The sequence below is a fragment of the Arvicanthis niloticus genome, chromosome 3 (assembly GCF_011762505.2).
Source record: "Arvicanthis niloticus isolate mArvNil1 chromosome 3, mArvNil1.pat.X, whole genome shotgun sequence".
Lineage (NCBI taxonomy): Eukaryota > Metazoa > Chordata > Mammalia > Rodentia > Muridae > Arvicanthis > Arvicanthis niloticus.
Window position 1 is genome coordinate 47,527,543 of NC_047660.1, and position 19,178 is coordinate 47,546,720.

The 19,178-nt window shown below is 41.7% G+C and overlaps 1 long non-coding RNA gene across 1 annotated transcript in view; it reads left to right on the plus strand.

The window, feature by feature from the left end:
* The first annotated feature begins 582 nt into the window (after positions 1-582).
* The window catches only part of LOC143441579 (uncharacterized), a 45,659-nt gene continuing 27,063 nt past the window's right edge, over positions 583-19,178 (plus strand). The window contains exons 1-2 of the long non-coding RNA XR_013109140.1: positions 583-765; positions 13,481-13,595. This is a non-coding gene — a long non-coding RNA (uncharacterized LOC143441579). The remainder of the gene's footprint in view (positions 766-13,480; positions 13,596-19,178) is intronic.

A 19,178-nucleotide genomic window follows, 5' to 3' on the forward strand; every position in this document is an offset into this window, starting at 1 on the left:
TTTCATTCAATCAGTCTATGGACCTTTCAGCTGCTATCTCTGTAGCCTCAGATCCTTCATTACTAATTTCAGCCATCTTAGCCTTCTCTCCACAATAAGAGCAGCTAATTCCCGCTAGCCTTTGGGCCTTTTTACTTGCTGGTTCTGCCTGATGCTCTTTCTAGATGTTTGTGCCGCTCCCCTGGTGTCCTCACTTACTTTAACCCAGGGTCAGTGACTTCAGGATGTCCCAATAGATTATGGTCTTGTTTATTTGCTTGACTGTTCCTGTCCTCAGCCCTGCTGGCGCGTTAGTTCCAGGATAGCTGGGGGCTTGTTGGGTTTCTTTGCCACTGTACGGCTGGTGCTTACCTGACATGACAGCCTTAGTGCTTACATTTTTCTTCACTTTATTTATTTATTGATTTGTGTGTGTGTGTACGTGTGTACAGGTGTGTGGCTGTGTATGTCACAAAGTACTTATATAGAGGTCAGAGGACAGTGTGCAAAAGCAGGTTCTCTCCTGCCTTGTGAATCTTGGGATTTCCTTCCTGGGCCTCCCATCTTTACCTCCCCACCATTGTGATTACAGGTGCGCTTCACCATGCCCAGTTTCTGTCCTGGGAGGGATCAAACCCAGGGCTTTCCAAACACCAGCTCCTTAAGGACAAAGCACATCCTACACTCCTGTTCTGCTCCCCACTGCAAGTTCTGTAACAACTGAACTACATCCCCAGCCTCCCTGAGTTTTCTCGCATCAAGAAAGGAATGGACCATTAAATGATTGTGAGTATAAACCTACCCAAGACGAATGAACATAGTCCCTGCCTTCGGATAGTTCACAGAAAACTGATAAAGGAGAGGGGCTAATAACTGTTCCCAACTCAATGAAACAAAAGCTATAATGAAGATAAGCACAGAGGCACTATTTGAACACAGATGAGGGAATAATTAAATTTACCGTGTATAAATGAGTCTTATCTTCCTGCTTATGTGGTAAGCTCCTTAAGGACAACGCAGGCCCTACATTCCTGTTCTGTTCCCCACTGCAGTGGTCTGTAAAAGCCAGTGCCTGGATAAGCTTCTGCAGAATCAATCACCTGCAGGGCTGAAGAAAACATCAAGGTCTCTGCTTCCTCCTGGCTGGAGTGGAGCCCTGGGGCCTGTTTCCAAAGTTCCCTGGGTATTTCTGAAGTGCACTGGCTCAGGAGCAATGCAGCATGCTGTCTACCACAGGGCTGGGCACGATACTGCAAGGTGCAGGATGCTTGACCATCCCAAAGTAACTCTCTGTCAAGCTGCCCTCTCTTCCAGAGCACAAGAGGCTCCAAAACGCACGCGCACGCGCACGAACGCACACGTCTAGGACTAACATGGGTGGATAAGAGCGCGGGAGACGAGCAATCATTCCTTTTTCCTAGTATGACAGCTTTAGTGGCACTCATATCTCTCTGCGGGACAGTTATTACCCACCTTATGGGTCGTTTTATTTTTTTAAATTGAGCAGCACACCAGCCTTCTATTAGTCCTACCCTGGTGGATAGCTTCAGACCAGCACAGGGCCTCAGCCTGTGGAGTTGCCTGGGCCTCAGGGCTTGTGGGCCTAGGAGTGTATGTGGAGTTACAAGGTGAAAGTCTATTTCATATATTGTAACCTGGGCCACAATATATGATTAGGATGGCCTACAAAAGTTCTTTTTTTTTTATTTTATATTTTATTTACATTTAAGATGCCATCCCCTTTCCACATTTCCCCTCCCTAGGAAACCCCTGTCCCATGCCCCCCTTTCCTTTTTGCTTTTATACAATTTTTTAAAATGTTAATCAAAGGATTTATAAGTTTGGTAATGCTCAATCAGAAGGGTAATCCAATACCCAACCTAGATATAAAAACTATCTTTGACTGGTGGAGACATGTGAACATCTGCCTCCATGCCCCCTCTCTCTTTCTCTCTCTCATCACCTAGCTTCTCCTCTCCTTCATCTTCTCTCCTTACTCCATCTCTTCCTCTCAGTACTCCTTCCCACTTAGCTCCTCCTACATATCACTCTTCCTGTTAAAGTAAAACGTATCTCTCAAAATACAATTAGAGCATACTTATTCCTAATTGTACCAGTGAGGTACAAGATAGTCCTAACACCCAGTCCATCATTTTGTTGACTAACCAGAACCTCTGTCATCTCTTCTAATTAAAACACTTACTTTTGATCCTGGCTTTTTTTTTGGCTTTAGAATGAATGTCAGCTGAAAACCATCTACTCAGATTTTTTCTCTCAAAGTAAATAGCCAGGATTGGCTATGAGACTATAGGTCTTCAACCCCGTCAGAAATGCAGAATGACTGAGTTAACTGAAGTTATGGGAAGCACGAAACATAGCTTCTAAATTAGCCAATTTATAGAGACGGCTGAACACCTGAAAAGCCCCTATACTGCCAAATGTTGGAGCATCAAATCTTCAGCCTTCTGGCCCTGAGTCATCTGACAGACCTTAGTGATGCAGGATTATTAAGGGCTGATTACTCTGTCTAGGCAGATATAATCAGTCGACTATTCTGCATGTGTGTCCTTTTCTGGACAGTAATTTGTCTGTAGATGGAGAGAGGCAATTCTTGCCTAGTGGCTGTTACCACACAACTGGAGTAACTCCAAGGATGCTCAATTTCTTCTTAGAATCTACGACAGGAAGCTGTCAGGAGCAGACAGGTCTCTAATCAGAATGGACATTAATATATAAATATTTGTAGTGTCAATTCTATGGACTTCTGATGTTTTGAAAACCAACTATCCATGTAAGGTAACCTGGACTGTTGTCTGTTCACTCCTCTCAGCTATTTCCAAATAAAATATGGGAAACCTCCTAACAATAAACTCAAAGCCATGAATTTGCTATAGTCCCTTAACTCATAGGTTAACCATCCCAAATCAGTTAAAAAAGTTAAGGAAGGACTGGGTCTAGGCCTTGTATTCCTAAATGTGTTATACAGGCACAATGCCCATGAGAGTATCAATATTCATCTCATTTTTATATTAATAAGAAGCTCGTACCAATGAAAACCTTAAATTTGAAATTAAAGTAAATTTTGTACCATTTAAGAAATTATAACTTCATCTTGATAATAATTATACAGATTTCTACCAATAGGTTATGGCTATGCAATAAGTCCTAGCTAATCCTCCCTGTTCCAACAAAACCACTACTTTTCCCTAGAAAGACAGACCAATATTAACCACCTTAGTCCCCAAGCCCAGGGAATAGGGGCACTGACTCTTCTTTAACTTCTTCAAGCTGATTACGGGTGTTGAGATATTAGAAGAGGGGTAGGGGGAAGAGTAAGTTGATAAGCCTCTGATGCTGTGTCTTCACTGAATCCAGATGGAATTCCAGGACATCGGAGGTTTGGGCAGGTCTGCTCAGTATGCTTGATGAGTAGATACACCGAGGCTGTGTATTCTGCAATATACAATTCTCAGAACAAGTTTTAGTATCAAGAAAAAAAAATTTTTCCCCCTAGGGGGCTGACATTTTTTTAAAAGATGTTGGTTCAAACAACTTTTCTTTTTTTCCCCCTTTTTAAAATTGGTTGTAATATTTATATTTCAGATTTTATCCCCTTACCTCACTTCTTCCCACCACCCAGAAACCTCCTATCCCATCCCCCTCCTCATGCTTCTATGAGGCAGTGACCGCACCTACCCCCCCCCACTATCCCCTCCCCACCCTCACATTTCCCCCCACTCTGTGTTTATTTTTTTATGGAACCAAGAAATTCCTCTCCCACCTATGCCCGACAAGGCCATCCTCCCCTACATATACCACTGCTGGAGTCTTGGGTCCCTCCCTATGTGTTCCCAGGCTGGTGGTTTAGACCCTGGAGGGCTCTGGTTGTTTGGTATTGTTGCTTTCCTCCTGGGGTCAATAACCCTTTCTGCTCCTTCAGTCCTCTCTCTAAGTTCTCCATTGGGAAACCCCTAATCTTATCAGTGGTTAACTGTGAGCATTATCCTCTGAGTGTGTTAGTCTTTGGCAGACCTCTAAGGAGACAGCTATATCATGTTCCTGACAGTATGCACTTCCAGCCATCCACAACAGTGTTTAGCTTAGGTGGCTGTACATGGGATGAATACCCAGGTGGAATGGTCTCCTGATGGCCCCTCCTTCAGTTTTTGTCCCATGTTTTGTTTCCATATTTGCTCCCTTGAACATTTTTGTTACTCTTTCTAAGTAGAACTGAGGCATCCCCTCTTGGTCTTCCTTCTTCATGAGCTTCATGTGGTCTGCGGGTTGAGTCTCCGCTAATCCAAGCTTTTGGGCTAACATCCGCTTAACAGTGAGTAAATACCCTGTGTGTTCTTTTGGGATTGGGTTAACTCACTCAAGATGATAATTTCTAGATCCATCCATTTACCTAAAAATTTCTCAACTTCATTATTTTTAATAGCTGAGTAATACTCCATTGTGTAGATGTACCACATTTTTTGTATCCATTCCTCTGTTGAGGGACATCTTGGTTCTTTCCAGCTTCTGGCTATTATAAATAAGGCTGCTATGAAACATAGTGGAGCATATGTCTTTATTATATGTTGGAGCATCTTCTGGGTATATGCCCAGGAGTGCTGTAGCTGGATCCTCAGGTAATGCTATGTCCAGTTTTCTGAGGAACTGCCAGACTGATTTCCAGAGTGGTTGTACCAGCTTGCAATCCCACCAACAATGGAGGAGTGTTCCTCTTTCTCTGCATCCTCGACAGCATCTACTATCACCTGAGATTTTGATCTTAGCCATTCTGACTGGTGTGAGGTGGAATCTCAGGGTTGTTTTGATTTGCATTTCCCTGATGACTAAGGATGTGGAGCATTTCTTAAGGTGCTTCTCAGCCATTTGAGTTTCCTCTGTTGAGAATTCTTTGTTTAGCTCTGTACCCCATTTTTTAATAGGGTTATATGGTTGTCTGGAGTATAATTTCTCGAGTTCTTTGTATATCTTGGATATTAGCCCTCTATCAGATATAGGATTGGTTAGGATCTTTTCCCAATCTGTTGGTTGCCGATTTGTCTTATTGACAATGTCCTTTGCCTTACAGAAGCTTTGCAATTTGATGAGGTCCCATTTGTCAATTCTTGATCTTAGAGCATAAGATCAAGCCATTGGTGTTCTGTTCAGGAACGTTTCCCCTGTGCTTAGGTATTTGAGGGTCTTTCCCACCTTCTCTTCTATTAGTGTCAGTGTATCTGGTTTTAAGTTAAGGTCTTTTATCCACTTGGATTTGAGCTTTGTACAAGGAGATATGAATGGATTGATTTGCATCCTTCTACATGTTGACCTCCAGTTGAACCAGCACCATTTGCTGAAAATGCTGTCCTTTTTCCACTGGATGGTTTTAGCTCCTTTGTCAAAGATCAAGTGACCATAGGTATGTGGGCTCATTTCTGGATCTTCAATTCTATTCCATTGATCTTCATGCCTGTCTCTGTACCAATACCATGTAGTTTTTATTACTATTGCCCTGTAGTATAGGTTGAGGTCAGGGATGGTGATTCCCCCAGAAGTTCTTTTGTTGTTGAGAATGGTTCTCTCTATCCTGGGTTTTTTGTTGTTCTAAATAAATTTGCAAATTGCTCTTTCTATCTCTATGAAGAATTGATTTGGAATTTTGATGGGGATTGCATTGACTCTATAGATTGCTTTTGGCAAGATGGCCATTTTTACTATATTAATCCTGCCAATCCAGGAGCATGGGAGATCTTTCCATCTTCTGAGATCTTCGATTTCTTTCTTCAGAGACTTGAAGTTCTTGTCATACAGATCTTTCAGTTGCTTAGTTAGATTCACTCCAAGATATTTTATATTATTTGTAACTATTGTGAAGGGTGTCATTTCCATAATTTCTTTCTCAGACTGTTTATCTTTTGAGTATAGGAAGGCTACTGATTTGTTTGAGTTGATTTTATATCCAGCCACTTTACTGAAGTTGTTTATCAGGTTTAGGAGTTCTCTGGTGGAAGTTTTAGGGTCACTTAAGTATACTATCATATCATCTGCAAATAGTGAAATTTTGACTTCTTCCTTTCCTATTTGTATCCCTTTGACTTCCTTTTGCTGTCTAATTGCTCTAGCTAGGACTTCCAGTACTATGTTGAATAGATAGGGTGAGAGTGGGCAGCCTTGTCTAGTCTCTGATCTTAGTGGGATTGCTTCAAGTTTCTCTCCATTTAGTTTTATGTTGGCTACTGGCTTGCTGTATATTGCTTTTACTATGTTTAGGTATGGACCTTGAATTCCTAATCTTTACAAGACTTTTAATATGAAGGGATGTTGTATTTTGTCAAATGCTTTCTCAGCATCTAGTGAGATGATCATGTGGTTTTTTTCTTTGAGTTTATTTATGTAGTGGAATACATTGATGGATTTCCAAATATTGAACCATCCCTGCATTCCTGGAATAAAGCCTACTTGATCACCTACAAAAGTTCTTATGTACATCTGTCAGAGACTCGGGCTGCATGGGCCTGTAGCCTGACAGGCAAGGTTGGCAATGACTGATGCTGACTTTGGGGACTGCTCAGATCTTGGATTCATTTGTGTTGTTTATTGGGGAGACATAATCCATGTTTGACTGGAACTCCTTATGTAGCCCAACTTGGCTTCAAACTCACAGAAACTCTCCTGCCTATGTCTCTTGAGTGCTGGGATGAGAGGTATGAACCACTACATTTATACCCTCTTGGTAGCTTGGCCTTGTAGTGGACCCTGGTTAGTTAAGCCAAGAACCAACCAGGAGACTTGAGTGTTGGTTTTAGAATTTTTATGTAGGCGAGGTGTAGGGGTAGCAGTGTTTTAAAGGATGAATAAAAGACCTGTTTAAGAAACACGCCTGAAATGCACCTCTTCACAGTTGATGGCTTCTGGCAGAGGTGGGGGTGGGGAAGGACTCAGTTTTCTCTAAGGGACTGGCCACTGGGAGTTTGACCATGCTCCAGTGAGTATATGGGCAACATGAATTGGACTTGATGTTTGTTTCCTTTTTGTGTGAGTGGGAGGAATCACAAGGGAGGGAGGGCAGACCTGGGGAGGCTGGGGAGTGAATGGATCAGAGTGCATTATGTGAAACTCCCAACTAATCAATAGAAATGTAACACTGGGAGGAAAGAACTGCAGGTTCTCCAGGTTAGTGTTTATTGTCAAGTTGACACAACAAAGAGTCACTGGAAACAGGTAATTTCAACTAAAGATTGGCCTGACAGTGTATCTGGGGGACATTATTTTGTTTATGAATTGATCTAAGAGGTCCAGCCCACTGTGGGTGGTACTACCCCTAGGCATGTGAGTCTAGGCTGTATAAGAAAATTAGCTGAATATAAACCACATACATATACACATGAACAAAGGGAGGGGGGGAAGGAAGGAGAGAGGGACACACACACACACACACACACACACACACAGAGAGAGAGAGAGAGAGAGAGAGAGAGAGAGAGAGAGAGAGAGAGAGAGAGTGAGAGAGAGAGAGAGAAGGAAGGGAGCACTTAGAGAGTGATTGACAAGGAAGGGAGGATTTAGAGTTCCTGTCTTGGCTTCCCTCACTGCTGGACTGTAACCTGTTAGCTGAAACAAACCCTTTTCTCCCCAAGTTGCTTTTGGTCACAGTATTTATCACAGTAGCAGAAAGCTAACTAGGCCCCAAGTGCAGTGTTTTCCTTGCATTGTGTATAGCTTAGGGGCAGCCTGATGTCTGATGTTTATGAGGAAAGGACAAAAGAGTGCCTCCCTCATGCCACCAGCTCATGTCTCTTCTTGTCACCACTACTCTCCCCGAACCCCCTCTCATCTCTTCTGTTTATCCTTTCTATTTCTTCTGTGTTAGTATCATAGTTATATACACATATATATGTGTGTGTGTGTGTGTGTGTGTGTGTATACATATATATATGCATGCGATATGTATATATTGTGATAGTAACAGTGGCGCTTGGCTAGTTTGAGGCCTAATGCTGGTTCTGCATATATACACTACACATAGCATAAACTTCATATCAAGCACTTGGAAATGTGAGTGGAGAGAGGAAGACAGGGAACAAGCTTTGAGGTTGGCTATACTACCTGGGATTGGGGAATGAGGAGAACACACTATCCTGCTAACAGTTGAACAGGTTTTTTCCTGTTCTTCTGAGGCAGGCTTTAAAGAGCATCAATGCTTGACCACAACAGTGGAGAAACAGCAGACCTGAAGGAAACAAAGGTTCTGGGAGCAGGTATAGTGATGGAATCAGACAGAGAAGAGGTAGAGATGAGAGGCTGTAGAGAGAGAAGGCCATCAGCAAAGCAGGAGGGTCTAGGGATCAAAACCCTGAGGCTCATACTCTTAATTCAACTCTTTTGGAGGCCTTGCACGAGTGTCCTGGACTAAGCTTGCTTGTTTATAAAATGGCAATAGTAACAACCCAGAACACTGCTCATCAGCTCAAGCAAAGACCTAGTACTGGAACGCTGTTTTTTTTTTTGTTTTTTGTTTTTTTTCCGATTACCCACAATGCTTTGTTTTGTATGTGGAAAAAAAGAGGAAAGAAAGAAAAGCAACCTTTTGTTTCCCTATAGAATAACTGCTTGCAAAAACAAAAGGAGGATTCATCCCCTTGGACATAATAATATTTTGTAAAACTTACCTTCAGTAAAAAAAAAAAAAATGAAAGAAACAAGAAAATTTTACTGGAACAAGAGAGAAAGAATCCACTACACTTCAGTGGTTCAAGGGTCTCATTGTGTAAAAACTCAGAAAACAATGTTCACCCGATGTGAAAGGAAACACCACAGTAGAAGACGATGCCACCACCTGCAGGGCACCTAAGGTACCTCTTTTCTTATTTGCCATAGGGCCTTCATATGTAGCCCAGGCCTAGTATCCTGAATGCACTGGAGTTGTGGGCATGCACCACCATGCTGAGTTCTAGAACTGCATTTTATGAAGACTTCCAGAACTCCGCCCCCAAAGCACACAGAGGTTCTGGTGCTGAAGGGAGGGCTTTGTCCATCAGACAGTTAGTTAGGTAGACATGCCTCTTTTCCACTGTGGGAGCTACTGTCATTACTAAGCTCAAAAGCATGGAAGTTGACACATCCATCCTCCAGGTCTACCCAGTGGATGCCAAAGGTGACAGGAGAGGTCACTACTCTCTTTTCATCAGTTGGTATACATCTGTCTTGCTTTTCAAATTCTATTCACTCCTAGTTTCTTTACTCCATCCTCAGCGTGGTACTCTTCTCTCTGTAAGACGGTCAAGTCAAGGGTCAGCTAGAGGACCCCAGCAGCCTGACTTTCTTTGTGTCTTTAGCTAAGACTTCTCATGGGTAGATTTTGTTTCTTCACTCCAGTAAGTGTAACTTTACTCATTCTTGGTGTTCGAGAAGCCATCCTTTTAAACTTAGTTCCTTTGTTATTAACACAAGCTCCCATGTTGCTGAGGCAGGCCTCTAACTGGATATACAGCCAAAGACCACCTTAGACTCAAACCTCCACCTCTCAAGTGCTAGGCGTCTAGGCATGGGCCACTACACCCCCTCCGAGAAGTCATCTTGTCTCCACAGGGTACAGGTAAGTGATGACTCTGCCCTGTTTTAGAAGAACAGGACATGGTGGGAATGTTTTTAGATTCAAAAGGAATCACATACTAGCAATAATTTGTTTGTTCCTTTTCCCTCTCATGGGTCTCAGGCTTCCCTTCTGTAGGATGAGAAGCAGGTGGTGATGGCTTGATGTCTTCCTGCTCAAATGGATTTAGATTCTGAGATTTGTTTCCTTGTAGTTTGCTGATACAGTTAGTCTCTAAAGAGTCTAGAGCCTCAACCCTTGTCCCATAGCTGGGGTTTCTGGCACTTTGGAGACATCGATTAAGCCCAAAGTGTGGGCATCACAGGCCAGAAGGATCCAACTCTGAGAAATGACAGTGTAAGGCTACTTTTGTTGTTTTATCAAGAAGATAGGCTCAAATTGGCCTCACTTGGGGTTTTAAAAATACCCCTCAATATTGTAGAACTGGTATTAAAAGACTTTCTAGAAGCTTAGCGTGGTGATACACACTTTTTAATTCCAGAAGGCATGCCTTTGTGAGTTGGAGGCTAGCCTGGTCTATGAGTTTCATACATGCCAGCATTACATGGTAAGACCTTGTCTCAAAAAATAAAAGCAAATCAAAATGTTTCTAGGGAGCTTTTGGAATTTGGTTTTATTTAAAGTCATAGAAACAGCATATGCTCTGGTAAAGCTAAAACCGAATAGTATTGAGTGATATAACGTGAAAGTGGTATAAAATAAAAATGTCTTTAACCCCACCCTCAGTGCCCTTCCTACAGAATCCTGTGTAAGGCACATCTTATGTGTCAGCTGACAGTTTTTCAAGCATGATTGTGCATGCATATACATCCTTGTCTTAATGCCCCTACTCTTCATACATATACACATATTTATCTATAAATACATACATACATAAATACATACACACACACACACACACACACACACATATATATATACAAACATATACATATACACACATTCACGAGGGGGCTGTTTTATAAAATATGCACCATCGTCTCTGCATCTATTCTGTAATTTGGGGATTTTTCTTCATCAGTGCTGTAATTTGGGGATTTTTCTTCATCAGCACATATGCACCTGGCCTGTTCTTTATAAAGCTGTCCAGTATTTGCTAGGGGAGATGTGGTGAGCCTCAACAAGCAGGAACATAGGGACATCTCTATCTTGTTGCGGTCACAACAAAGACTTGGTAATTCAGCATTCTCTAAACTTTAGTCCTTGGAACACAAGCCTTTAGAGACAGTGATAACACAGCAAACACAAAATCCTGTTGAGTGTAGATTTCAGATTTTTTTTTTTGAATACTGGCTTCTGGGACAATTCAGTAGGGAAACCCCAATAGCACTGTTTCACACAATGCTTCCATTTGTCTATGACCGTTTCACCACTGAAAACATCCATCAGCCCTCTCACTGAACAGGGATGTGTGGGCTGCTGCCCTGTGCTGGATCTGCTGTTTTCTAAGAGGATTTGAAAACAAGGCCTGGGTGAGGAGCCTGTGGCCCAGAGTGTGGCACGAAGCTGCCTGTGCAAAGACACGGTGCTAGTGAGCAGACAAGGCAAGGGTGGAACCCAAACCTGCACTTTTCTCACCATGAGAAGATCTACTGCCTGTTCATGGAAGGCAGGAGAGTTTGCATGAAGCCCAATGGTTGTATTGAGAAAGTCATTCTTCATAAAAGAAGACTGATATTGATCCAGTTTGAAAGTTAGTCTGAAGTATAAATACAGTAATGATGCCTTATTGTCGGACTAATTGTTTACTTTTATTCTATGTAAATGAACTTCTGTGCATGTATGTATGTGCACCACATGGGCTTTGGAATACATGGAACTGGAGTTACACATGATTGTGAGCCACCATGTGGGTGCTGGGAACTGAATCTGGGGCTCTCTGAAAGAGCAGAAAGTGTTTTTACCTTCTGAGCTTTGTGTCTAGCCTTTGGTGCTTTCTTTTTGATTTACTGACTGACTGGGTCAATGTATTTTATAGCTTGCTGGACTAGAACTTGCTATGGAGCTAAGAATGACTTTGAATTTCTCATGACCTTCCTTTATCTTCAACGTCCTGGGATTACATGTGGGTGCTACCATGTTCTATTTATATGGTACTGGGAATTGGACCCAGGACTTCATGTATGTGAGGCAAATACTTTATCAACTAAGCCATATACCGGTACAGTTTCTTGCTTTGATGATAATAGATTGGTAATTTAATTGGTTTATAAATGGATTCATGCTAATCTTGGTAGCAAATGCCAATGAACTGAAATTGTATCTTATTGTTACTGCCTGATTTGAGAGGTGGACAGGGTTCTGAGGGTGAGTCGTGTTAGGAAGGAATGATATAACTTCATCTTTTGAAAAATAATTAAGAATATTTTGTATTTTATGTGTATGAATATTTTCATTGCATGTATAGCTGTGTATCAAATATGTGTTTGTTGCTAGCAGAGGCCAAAAGAGAGCACTGGATCCTCTGGAACTAGTGTTACAGAAGATTATGAGACTTGATGTGGGTGCTGGGAATGGAAGTCAGTCCCCTTGAAGAGCATCCAGTGTTCTTAAGCACTGAGCTATCTTTCCAGCCCTTGATTTGATCTCTCATACTCTGTCCATTACAGTCCTCCCGTCTACACATATCTAGCTACACATGTAGCTATCTAAGGCTCTGTTACGCCTCCTCTTTCAAAGGTGCCCAAAATTTGAGATTGGCAAGGCATATATGGGCTGTGACTAATGATGTAGAAGTCAGAAGTCAATTTAGAAAGTTTAGAAAGCTTTTTAGAATAAATTCGTGAAAAGCACACACATATTTGACATAATAATTATGCATATTTGTGGAGTACAGTATGATTATTTTATACACGTATACAATGAATCATGTTCAGATCAGCGCAACTGACATATCCTTCACTTCAAACGCTTGTTATTTCTTTGTGTTGGGAAAATTCCAAACTCTTTTTACTATTCTGAAACATGTAAATTGTCAGCCACAGCTATCTCGACGTGTGACAGGATGCTTGAACTTATTCTTCCTATGCAGCCGTGTTTCTCTATCTGTTAACCATCTCTGTTATTTCCTACCCCCCCCCCATGGCCTCATACTTTCATTTATTTTTTATTGGATATTTTATTTATTTACAATACAGATGTCATCCCCTTTCCCCATTTCCCCTCCCTAGAATCCCCTGTTCCATCCCCTCTCCTCCATTATGCTTTCATACCATTTTGATTACATGCCTGTATTAAGGTCCAAGGGGTCAATTTGTTCTGATTAGAGCCAGGGAACCTTGGAAAAGGTGAAGGAAGGAAGAAGTGAAAACTTGTAGATGCTGTCTCATTCAAACATTAGCCATGCTAATCCTCAGTTGAGAGACATGAAAGGAAACCCAGGACCCAAGCAATGAAATGCCTGCCTTAGAGTTACACCCAGATTCACCTGTACCTACAGAGCTGGGTGATTGTCAGCCCTGAACTGCAGTTAATCTTATCCTAGTCTTTTAGAGCTATGTGGCATAAAAGACACCCCATTATTCCATTCTGTGACGAGGTTTCCTACATTGTATGGCAGAAACATATACATTTACTTCTTCAGTTTGTTAGGATTCACCAGGACAGGCTTAGCTAGCACAGAACACACCCAACTCAGTCCCAGAGAAAGGTTTTGATCCATTAACTCCATGACATTGGTTCACGTTGGCTGTTCCCAGATCTGACCTCTCCAGGTTTGTTTCAAGATTGGACCATTCATCTGGCACGTTCGATACCTCTGTGGATTCTGGTTGGCTTTTTATATCTTAGGATGGTAAATATTTGCTTCATGAAGGGCCTTTGATGTATTGGGTACTTCCTAAACATTTACTGGCTGATTGGAGAACTCATAGTTCTTTTTTTTTCTTTCACTAGTGCTCATTTTTTCCCTTCTTCGAACTGCCTGGGTATTACTTGGTTATGGGAGCTCAGCTGGAATCCAAGGAGAGGGAGGTGACCCAGAAACCACCCACCTACTCCTTCCACTGTGGTAAGACACTGACTTTCACTGTCATACCTACCAATGAGGCTGGGTGAGATTTCACCCATGGGAGGCTCCTGCTCTTTATTGGTCCTGCTTTTCATGGGTTGTTGTTTAGCAAGGTCACTTGGCACCCTTTCCAGAGACTGTGGCAGTCACTGCCCTCATAATTTCTCCCATCTTTCTCTCTGTATTGATAGCTGTGTGATGCAGAGTTGCCATGACGACTGATTGATTAGCATCCAATTCCTGGACCAGGAAACATGCAGCCATAAAGAATTACAAATGATGCCTGATTGTCTGCTGCCAATAGCCTGATTGCTGCCATTTTCTGGCAGGTAGCTCAGCCCTAACAGGAAGCCCTATGCTGTGCAATTATTGCGGCATGATTGATGCATCTCTATAGTTACAGTAGGCAGTGTTTCCAACTTGGGAGGATTTTTTTTTTAAGGAAAAAAAATATCTTCTTTTTTTCAGATGGAAATGCTTCTAAACCTGAAGGATGAAGTAAGGCATGGGGGGTGGGAAGAGAGGTTGCCAGGAGAGGAGAGTGCAGATAGACTGAGATGCCAAGCTGGAATTTCAGAGGAAGAGGAAGGCCACAGAGAGCAGACAGGGCCTGAGTCACATGGTGTGGCTGTGGATAGGGAAAGAGATCTGACTTCTGTTGCCTATGCTGCCTTCTGTCCCAATCCCTACACCTCACAGCAAGTAAAGGATGGTTCAGAAATCATGTCCAAATGGGAAGTGTTAAAACATGGCGTATGTGGGACGGTCCAGGATGGATGGCAAAAGTACCCATGGGTCACAGGTGGTGAGCAGCTCAGTCCAATAACCAAAGCAGCCCACTAGGGCTTAAATCATTTGTGATGGCCACAGAGCAGGCACCTGGGCCTGGCACTGGGTAGAGGGGGTTGTAAATGGGCCAATGTAAGGGTTCCAGCTGCCCAACGGCTGGTTGCTCAGAGGCTGTGGAGATAAAGAGACATTTTTGTTTGATCCAGAGTGAGAGTGGCATTTTATTACTCCACTGGATATTAAATATTTCTCAGGATGGTAGAGAAGGGTAGAGAGAATGAGAATATTTGTGGTGTGTAGGGCTAGGGTTGCTGCTGAAGGCCATCTGTTAAGACTTACTGAGAAGGCTACCCCTTGAGTATCTTATGAACTATGTGCGCAGTTCAATGGTACAGCTGTCACTGACATACTTATAATATATACCTATGGATTAAGGATGGCCGCTCCCATGTAGACTTTCTTTAAAAAGTTAATGTTACTACAGTAGTACTCTTTAGACACATAACCTCAATGTGAATGTTTTCATCTTGAAATTGCCTGCATCCTTTCCCATCACTATACCCACTGCTAATTTTGCGCACACTTATTCATATTTCTTGAGGGAAAAAAACTCGATCATTAATTCTGGCAAGCAGCACAGCTGTAGGAAGTTATCATTCCATGACTGAGTGACTGACTGGGAAGACGGATTCCATGACAGCAGCACAAAGTGGTGTGGCAAGAATGGCAGTGAGGAATGATGGGACTGGCGATGGTTAACGCTGAAATGGGAACCATGAGGAAACATTGTTGTTACACCAATAAAAGGCCCAGGAAAATAGGTCTAGAAATCTGGACAGCTGTACAGTTTTAATACCTGATATTTTTAGGCATTGCTCTTAAGTACCATGGCAAAGAAACATTTTCTGTAAGCATGAGCTCTTCATCTTGGTCACCTAATGTTACTTATCTTTGGCATAACTTTACTTATTAAAAATCATGAACATATATAGGTTGACACCAAGGCCAAGGATTTTGATTTAATATGTTGTAAGTCTATCAAGAGTAGGTTGACTTCTGCATTTGTCAGAGTCTGGCAGAGAAAGAGAGGGAGAGAGAGAGAGAGAGAGAGAGAGAGAGAGAGAGAGCGAGCTCTTTATATGTTATTATTAAATTTAACACACAAATTAGGATCAAACGCAGTTCTTCTGTCTGTGGAGTAGAAATTAAGGAAGAAATACAGCACTAAATGTGGAAAATCAGCAAGTATGAATGCATCTGCATTTTCAGGAAACAAAACACGTGTCATCTGAATTTCAAGCACCTGGAAGACCTCAGGCAGGCTCCTTGAACCTCAATCCCTCCCTGTTGTGAATGGGAGGATAAGAATAGAGCTTGTTACATGGAGAATGCAGAACGATGCATCGACAGACCACCTGAAAAGCCTGTGAAACATAATACAAATTCATTAAGTGTTAAGTGCTCGGGCACTGAATGTTCTTTTATATAATATTATATAATATAGAATATATAATGTTCTTTTATATAATATAATTAACATTATATATGTAATGTTAATTAATTACTCAAAGACATGGCACACTTTATGACAGTGCTGTCAGTGGCCATCTCACAGTAGTAGCAAGGGCTGGGAGGGCAGGGAACAAGGTCTCTCTCTCTCTCTCTCTCTCTCTCTCTCTCTCTCTCTCTTGATTTACCAGAAAGGCTGCCATCTACTGTCTTTCTTGTTAAACAGTGACCATAAGTACTAATGTGATGGCCCAGATGGAACCAGCAGACCATTTATATACAGGAGCTTCACTATATCCATCTTTGTAGGACCATTTAAGGCCAATTCAAAAACATCAGGGCTAGTGCCTCTGACTTCAGATTACCTGAAAAGATAAAAGCTGGTTCCCATGGGAACTAGTTTTGCTCTCTCTTCCATTCAATTAAAATCCATTTATCCAAGCCTGAATGTTTTATAAGTGCCTTCCAGTGAGTTCTGTGTTTGGTTTGCCAGTCTCTGTGCAAGCACAGATGACTTGCCATTTGCAATGGCAGTCCATTGCCTTAAGTGAGTACAAACTTAGATTTTTCTGAGGCTGATTTTTTTTTCTTTTAAATTTGGCTCACTTGAGGTTTAGACTAGAAAGGTTCCCTTTCCACAAGGCACTATATGCAACTTGTGGCATCTAACATTGTACAAAGAGTCGATCTGAGGAAACAGTGCCCTTATTTCATGTAACAAAATACCCAAGCCTGGGTCTTTTATAAACTTAAACACACACAGTCTAGAATTTTTGTTTTGGTCACACTGGAATCCTCAGCCCTTAACATCGTCACTCCCACCCATGAGTCCAAATAAACTTCCTTCCTCAAGTTGCATTTGTCATAGTTTGGCATAGCATCAAGGCAAGTAACTAATACACCAGGCTTCTGCAAGGTGGGGCCACATTATTAGTCCTCCTGGGCCTTCAGAGTCTATCAAGGGCCTGGTAATAAATCAGGACGATCTTAATTTTGTCACTTTGAATGAAAATGACAGAAATGTATGATGTTTGCTTAGGACTAGTGGAGATACATGGATGCTCTGGACAAGCTCAGGACTTGTCGCTACCTTAAACAGTATTGTTAGATGCTGTCTCAACAATTATTTACAGACAGTGTTGGAGGCTAAGTGAGCAAGATCTACTGAAGAGCGACAGCAGATCATGTTGGTATCTGAGCTGCCACTCTCTCTTCTTAACTCCACCCTTCAGGTGAGGATAACATGGACCCAGTCAGAGGTTTCCATTATAGAAGTTTTGGGTTGTATTTCCACTGGGTTCCAAATGATTTGTGAGTTGTGTGTATGTGTGTGCACACCCCCATGAGTACACATATGTGCATGCATGTGTATATTTGTGTGTGTGTGTGAAAGCTCGAGATTGATTCAGGTGTATTCCCCTACTACTTCTCATATTATTTCTTGAGACCGGGTTTCTCCCTGAACCCGGAGGTCACAGCTTCTGCTAGGATGGCTGGCCAGTGAGCTTCAGTGACTGGCTTGTCTCCATCTCCTTAACACTGGGCTTCCAGACATAACGCCATGTGCTGGGCTATTTTTGTGGGGGCTAGGACCTGAACTCAAGTCGTCAAGATTTGTGGGAAAACCATTTACCACCTGAACCATCTCCAGTGAAGTAACACACTTTGGAGTAGCTCACCAAGCTGCCAAGATGGCATCTGCATAAGCCTGTGCTACCCATCTTAGGAGTTAAGCTGGCTACTACTGATTTTTGTTTTCTTGCATTTAAAACTATATCGTCCTAATAACTTTAAAAGACCCCTTTAAAGGAAGAATAATGAATTAATTTCTATCATCAGACTAATAGGATAGGGTTTTAGTTTGAGGAGTTGTCAAGACTGAGGTAATCTTCCCCGTATCATATCAGTGCTCTCTTCCTCACACAGTGTTTCTCTATATCATTAAATTCTCTATTTTATCTTTTTGAAATAGCTGCATACTATTCCATGGAATATGATAGCAAAATACTTAGATAGTTTTTAACACTTTCTTTGCTACCAGAAACAGCTGGTGACAGCTTTGTTGTTGAAATTCTTTCACCTTCTTCAGTTTTATTGTGGCAGATGGACAAGTAAAAAAATACTATCTATTTATCCTCTACTGACTAATGCTTTGATATACATATACATTTTAAAATTATCACAGAACTGGCCAGATGTGTCAGTGGGTAAATGTGGTAGTTGGCAAACCTGCTGACCTGAGATAAGTCTCTGGGACTCACATGGTAGAGTGATTCCTTCACAATAACACACACATACACACACGCACACATACACACACACAAGCACACACACACACACACACACACACACACACACACACACTACAGACACCCACTAATAAGTTTAAAATGAAAACCCCAGTCATGGTAATTAACATTTCAGTCATTCATAGATTCCACCCTCTTCCTTATAGTTTGGGTGAGATCACTAGAATTCATGACTCTTATTTCTTAAAAAACTTTCAGTGTTTTAAACCATGGTCACCATGCTGTGTGTCATTTCCCCAGAACTCACTTATGTCCTTTGGCCAGCATCTCCCTATTTTCCTTACTCCCTATTCCTGGAAATGACTATCTTACCATCTGCTTGTGTGAGCTGACAATGACGTTATGCTCTCCACTGTTTATCTTCGTTGATTTCACTAGTATAATAAATACCCTCTAGGCTCATCTGCCTTTCTGAAAATGACAAGGCTTTCTTCTTTTGGATGCAAGCTAGTATTCCATTGTCTTTGTGTATGATACATATTTTCTTTCTTCAGTCCTCGGCCATTGGCCACCCAGGTTTTATCTGTATTTTGATCAACACACAATATTAGTTATTGTGATAAACACAGGGTGAGAGACATCTCTTCAGCAAGTCAACTTCATTTTATTTTTTTGAGGAACCTCGAAACTCTTTTCCATAGTGATTGTATTAATTTATATTTTTGCCAGGCTAGTGTAAAACTTTTGTCTCTTTCCAGGTTGGGTGATTTTCAGATTCAGCCGCTGAATTGCTTGAATTCCTTGCACACTTGGGGTATTAATTTCTTCTCACCTGATCATGAGTCTCTTCTTACCATGATCAGCCGCATGGTTTAATACCTTTATCACTCTGTATATTGTCTTTTCACTTGTTTATTATTTTGTTTTCTCTGATGGGACATTAATTTATTTTTGCCTCTGTCACCTGTAATTTACATGCCACACATATATCATTGCTAAGGAACTTTTCCTTTGTATTTTCTTCTAAGACGTTTTA